This window comes from Lipotes vexillifer, unplaced genomic scaffold, assembly GCF_000442215.2.
Source record: "Lipotes vexillifer unplaced genomic scaffold, Lipotes_vexillifer_v1.1 scaffold238, whole genome shotgun sequence".
Lineage (NCBI taxonomy): Eukaryota > Metazoa > Chordata > Mammalia > Artiodactyla > Lipotidae > Lipotes > Lipotes vexillifer.
This window is the reverse complement of record NW_006785665.1, coordinates 3564045-3570593: the sequence shown is the minus strand read 5'-3', so window position 1 is coordinate 3570593 and position 6549 is coordinate 3564045. Positions and strand designations below refer to the sequence as shown.

Below are 6549 nucleotides of genomic sequence, written 5' to 3'. Positions count from 1 at the left end.
GAATGCCAAAGTATTGTCGTTTTCCTTAATAGTTTACTGTTAGTATTAATAACAATTAAGTTCACATGTAGTCAAAGAAGCTTCTGCAATTATTATGACTCTTTGAGGTGTGGGATTTGACCATTTCATACCTCAAAATTAACAAAATATGTGTCCTCATTCATCTGTTGCTTTTGGTACTACAAGCCAGAACTCTTGATAGCGTCTTGCCGGTTGATGGCAACTTACGGCAAACACCAGAGGATTGTGAGGGAGACATCAAACATTACTGAGATACCATCTAGAAGTATATCAGACTGGTTAAGCCCTTAATGACCCTGGGTCACTCCTTTCCTACTGAATAAACTCAAACTGTATAGGGATAGTTCATATATCCATAAAAGAGAAGGTAAAAGATGGAATATGAAGAGGGAGCACTTCAAATCAAATCTACTCTTCAGAGGCTTTCATCACTACTACTCAAATATAGGAGGCTCTCTGCTTCATGGACAAATCCCCAACCAGTACCTACAGAAAAAACATCACAGGGATTACTGAAGATAAACTATATGGCTAACAGAAGCTTCCCCCCACCAAAGCCAGTTCTTTTCAAGAGAAGCTGAACTTCCTTATGTATCCTTTCCCAGGCTTAGCCAATGCAAGAGAACTGCAACTTTGTGTGGCACTGCCTGATAGGCTGGATTTTTCCTGAGCAAGAGGTGAAGAGCTTTATGCCAGGACTAGATTTATAGTCAATCTGACTCTGTGTCTTTTTTTTCTTCCCCTCTAAACTGTCTCAGAAAGTGCCTGGCTATTGTGCCTTAATATGTAATGAAGCAGAGCTTTAAGTACTGCAAGTGGTCTGGAGAAGAAAGTCCTTCAGTTCCAGTATGGCTCAAATCATGATTTCTCTAGCAATTGTTTTAATCAACCAAAGCTGGTTTGGCTTTTCTCAATGAACTAAATGAGCATCCTGAGCTGAGTGCAGAGGGGCTACTTGTCAGCATGACTCCCAATGAGGTGGCTAACATGGAATAAGCTCCAGAGTCTAGAAACCAGGACAGCACAGCTGCTGTTCCCCTAAATAAGCACCTTCAGCTTGATGGGTGGGGGAGATAAGGAAGGAAGGAAGAATCAGTAAATTGAAACAAGAGGGACATCCCTGGTGGCACAGTGGTTAAGAAGCCGCCTGCCAATGCAGGGAACATGGGTTCGAGCCCTGGTCCAGGAAGATCCCACATGCCTCGGAGCAACTACACCCGTGTGCCACAACTACTGAGCCTGCGCTCTAGAGCCCACAAGCCACAACTACTGAAGCCCACATGCCTAGAGCCTGTGCTTCGCAACAAGAGAAGCCACTGCAATGAGAATCCTGCGCACTGCAATGAAGAGTAGCCCTGGCTCTCTGCAACTAGAGAAAGCCCTGGCACAGCAATGAAGACTCAACACAGCCAAAAATAAATAAATTAAATTAAATTAAAATAACAACAGGCCTAGTTTACATACAACATACGAGATAACGCTTAATCCAGAGGTCCCAGCAGAAGATTAGGATACTATTACTGACACACTGACTCTTCTTCCACACTGCTGTTCTCTAAACAAAACCCAACCTGGAGATCTGTGTGTGTGTGGGGGGGAGAAGGTGGGGGCGGTGGGTGGTAAAGAGAGACATTAGTCCAAAAAAGGGTAGGCAGGCAGCACACAGACTTTTGAATGTACTTTAAGACTGAAATTCAGAACAGAATTCTCACGTTTCCCTTCCCCACCACCCTACGGCCTTTCGCTAAACAGGGCAGTAGAAGTTACTGCCATAACTTACATCTGAAGTGCCGATCAGGGAACCTGGTTAACGTTGTTCCTAGACAAGTATTTGAATGTAGCCTCTATTCAGACCCTACTGGGACTGCCTCTAAACAGGAAGTTAACAGACATCACACATAGGCAGGGGAGGCAATCCACAGTGTCATAAAGATGGATTCTGCTGTCAGCTACTCATCACTCTCACCTCATCAAAAGTGTTCTCAAGTCAGGAATAGGCAGGACAAAAGTCCATAAGCCTCACCTCTTCTCAAACTGGGTCACTCAGCCTAAAGGTACAGCCTTCTGATTCCTGCTAATTAATACGTATCTACTTCATTCCTTACCATGATGACTACCACTGCCACTAGACTAAAAAACTATACTCCTCTTAAAACAGAACACAGTACTACCAAATCAGTACTCCCATTAACTCGTTATTTATACAGCCCATCTGCTTACAAAGCCCAAGGAAAGACTATTCTTGACCCAGCCCATTCCAAAACAGTCAGAGACTGAATATCAGTCACAAAAAAGCAGCACCATTTCCAACAGGTGTGGGCCTTCCCTCAAAATATATTGAGCCTGTCCAAAGCACCACCTTTACCAGCTCCAGCAGTAGCCTCTTTCCCAACCAAGCACCAACAGAAATGCTACTCCAGGACAATACTCTACCGAGACTGCTCCAACACCAAAAATATGAATCCAAATGGTTATCTCAAGGAAGAGTTTAAGTCAGTGTATCAAAGAAGGAGCAGTAAAGTTAGCATTAAACTCCCAAATAGGATAATCTTCAACATACAGACAACAACATATAGACAGCCCGCTGCTGCAAGAAAACAATCAGAAGTCATCTGTACTGGGACGGGGACTGGATGGCTGGATAACACAGGTGAGAGAGAGAGACTTCTTTTCACTTTGTATCACATGCATGCATTGTCTTTTTTAAAAATAATTTTGAGAGAAAAATGTTTTAAAAACTCAAAAGCATCAGCTCTTCTCCCAACACAGATCTGTTAAACCGGCTTTTACTCCAGCTGCTGCAAGTTCAAATCTCTTTCAGTCTGGCCTGAAAGCACTGCTCTTTTCCTTTGCTGAAACACACTACGTTAAGCATCTCCTGCTCTCTTCACACGCACACAAAAGCCCTCTAAATAATCATTTATCAGAAATGAGAAAACTGGTTCTCGGAAGGCTACCTGATTCTCCAGATGACAGCAGCAGAAAAGGCTGATAGCTAGCTCAGTTAGCATCCACATGCCACCCACCCACCATCAATGCCTCCATCTCCACTTCAGTGCCAGCCCTATGAACTAACACCTTGTGTGTGGAGGGAAGTTGATGCTAGGGAAGAATCCAAACAGGCTATCATACCTTTATGAAGGGGGAAAGTGCCTGGGCCGGATCCCACCGAAAGCTCTGCACTCATAGGAGTGGCTAGCTCCTTAGAGCAGGGAGGCAAAAAGTACTCTAAGTCCGGATTTGGTTTAGGAAAAGGTAAGTTCTAGTTCCATCGACCCTCAGGCACTGAACTGGGATACAGATCCAGTGGGCCCCAGAAGCCCAGCTGAAGAAAGGGGTAGTTCAGTCCCTACAGAAAACAAGTACCCACACAGGCTTAGACAATTCCCTTCTAAGGGAGGACGAGGGAACAGTGGACGATGAAATAAAGGAGTAAGGTTCTGCGTTCCAGATCCCTTCGCCTAAAGAAAGGTAATCATCCCGTGCTTCCTTCACCCTTAAGGATCCCCCATTTGTCCCAACCGCCAGCAAACACAAGACTGAGAGCAGGGAGCGGCCCCCGCACCCTGAGGGCACCACTGGGGGTGGAGAGAGTTAAGGGGGGGCGCGCTAGAGAGGAAGGAGGGGAGCATGGCGGGCCTGAGGCAGTGAGTGAAAGCGGGGAAGGCGGGGGAGACGGGGCGCGAGGAAGGGGAGAAAGAGTAAAAGGAGAAGAAATGAAGGGACACGAGCTGGGGGCGCGCGAGGCCGAAGTGAAAGACCGGGGCGCGCGCGCGGAGCGGGGGGAGGGGATGAGGTGAAGGGGGAGCGCCTCCCCCCGCCCCTCCACCTTTCCCTTCCCCCACCTCCGCCACCAACGCCTCCTCCCAGCCTCCCTCCCTTCCTCGCTCCTCACCGCCCCCGGGCGGGCGGGCGGCCAGGCTGGCCTAGGCCAAAGCTCCTCACCTGGCGGTGGCGGTGTAACTCCCGGCTAGCTCGCCTCCCCAGGCGGCGGCGGCGGCGTCGAAAAAGGAAGAGGCGACGGCACAGTAGGTTCCGGACCCCACTGACGGGACCGGGGGCGGGGGTGGGAGAGGGGGGCGGGCCGGACCCGGGCGGGCGGGCGGAGCAGACACTGCGGTACAGACGGGGGCAGCGGCGGCGGCGGCGGCTGCACCGGCGGCGGCGGCACCACACAAACAAGGACGCTGATTGGGCAGCTGCCAAGCGCCTCGACTCCGCCTTCCCCACACGCCACGACGCCCATTGGGCGACCTGAGCCGGCCTCCCCGCCCTCCTCTTCTCGGCCATACCAATAGGAGACAGGATGCCGGGGCTACACCCCACCCTTGAAGAGTGAGTGGCTGGAGAAGTGATGATTGGCGTACCTAAGACCCAATCGTAAACGGAGGAGGGGGATGGTCTAGCGGGGGCGCGTTAATGGGTACCTCGGCCAGTCCCAGACACATCCGGGTCTTCGGCAGCCCATTAAGTGTCGGGGGTCAAAAAATCGCTTCAGGCTGCAACTTTACCTTAGAGACGTTTTGGTCCCCAGGCAGCCGCCGTACCCCAGTATCCCAAAACCGGGATTCCCCTTTGGCCTGTTCTCATTCTTCCAATTCTAAAGATGGAGACTGGAGAACGGCGCTGGGCTCTGTGTTGGATGGTGTTTCATCCCGACAGAATCCAGAAATTTCACGATAGAAGTAGCTTGAGGCGCTCGGGCCTTGCAGTCTATTTGGGGCGTGGCCTGTCTCCATCTGCCAAAGGCCTTGAGCTTCCTAGTCTTCATTGTATCCCAGCATGGTCCTGTCATGACTGAACCACGACAGGAGCAAAAAAGGCAGCTAGCCAAATTGCTGAGAAATTACGCCGTGCAGAGCCCTCGCAGCCCCTCTCGGGATCTCTTGGTCTGGTCAGATTCACAGTGTGGGAAACAGCCTCCCACTCCACCGACTCCACTTAACTCAAGGCCCAACTCCTGCTAGCCTCCCTACTTCCCCAAAGCAGTTAGGCCCACCTAAACTCTCAGCGTTTCTCGAGCACTTACCACAAGTATTGTTCTTGAGCATCTGAGGATAGGGCCCAAGTATCAGAGTCAGTGTGTTGAAGGAATAATAATAGCTAACGTTTTGGGAAAAGAGACTGAGGCACTGTGCTATATATGCATCCTTATTTATTCTTTTAAGAGCTATGCGTGGGTTATTTTATTTATTCCTCATAACTCTGTGGGGTAGATGCTGTTATCCCCATTTTACAGATGAGGAAAATGAGGTACAGATCAAATGACTTGCCCAAAGTTACACATGGTAAGTGGCAGAGCTGAAATTTGAATCCAGGTAGATCAAGAAACAGGTTCAGGGGCTTCCCGGGGCTTCCCTGGTGGCGCAGTGGTTGGGAGTCTGCCTGCCGATGCAGAGGACACGGGTTCGTGCCCCGGTCCGGGAGGATCCCACATGCCACGGAGCGGCTCGGCCCGTGGGCCATGGCCAATGAGCCTGCGCGTCCGGAGCCTGTGCTCCGCAACGGGAGAGGCCACGTTAGTGAGAGGCCCGCGTACCGCAAAAAAAAAAAAAAAGGTTCAGAGAGGCTAAGGAACTTGAAAAGGTCAGACAGCTAATTAGTGACTAAGCAGTGGTTTGAACCCAGAAATAACTTGTTCCAGAAGCACTAGAATGTGTTTTTCGAATCATTTAGAAGTCATGCTGTGCAATAGAAATGAAACTAATGAAGGACATGTCCACAAAAATACAGGTGGGCCCCCGAACACACACACATGCAGAGGCATGCCCCAATTCTAAAGTGGGTAGAACACCTTCTCTTTCCAAGAACATGGTCTCTGGAGTCCAACTGTCTGGGTTTGGATCTCTTACCAGTTGTGTGATTTGGGTGCAAGTTACTTAACCTCTAGTTTCTATGCCCTACTTTCCCTATCTTTAAAATGGGAATGCTTGATGAGTACCTAGTTCATAGGGTAATGGTGAGTATTATAAAATATACATTTTAGATGTTCAGAGGGGTACTTACCTGGTGGCGCAGGGTAAGACCTCATGCTCCCAATGCAGGGGGCCTGGGTTCGATCCCTGGTCAGGGAACTATATCCCATGTGCATGCTGCAACTAAGAGTTCGCATGCCACAACTAAGGAGCCCATGAGTCGCAACTAAGGAGCCCATGTGCTGCAACTAAGGAGCCCACCTGCTGCAACTAAGACCTGGTGCAAACAAATATTTTTTTTAAAAAAAGCTCAGGATAGTGCTAAGCACATAGTAAGTACTCAGTAAACATAATATTAACTATTACGAGAATTGTCCTGACTTTTCCAACAATTTCACCCTCTTAGTTCAAAATTCAGCTTCGATTGGTATTCTACCTGTAGTACCTGTCTTTTATCACACTGAAAATTATGTCATTTTAATTCCTTCACTGGCTCGGTTATTTCACACACGATACAAGACCTATTATGTAATTAGATACTCTTCTATGTGCTGGGGATATACAGTAAATGGGACAAAGTCACTGCCCTCATAGAAGGTACAGCCCTCTTTCC

The 6549-nt window shown here is 48.9% G+C and overlaps 1 protein-coding gene across 1 annotated transcript in view; it reads right to left on the bottom strand.

Moving 5' to 3' along the window:
* Positions 1–4204, bottom strand: part of GATAD2B (GATA zinc finger domain containing 2B) — an 86549-nt gene extending 82345 nt beyond the window's left edge. Inside the window, exon 1 of the mRNA XM_007458035.1 lies at positions 3967–4204. The gene's annotated coding sequence lies outside the window, so the exon portion shown is untranslated. The remainder of the gene's footprint in view (positions 1–3966) is intronic.
* Between the last annotated feature and the right edge of the window lie 2345 nt (positions 4205–6549).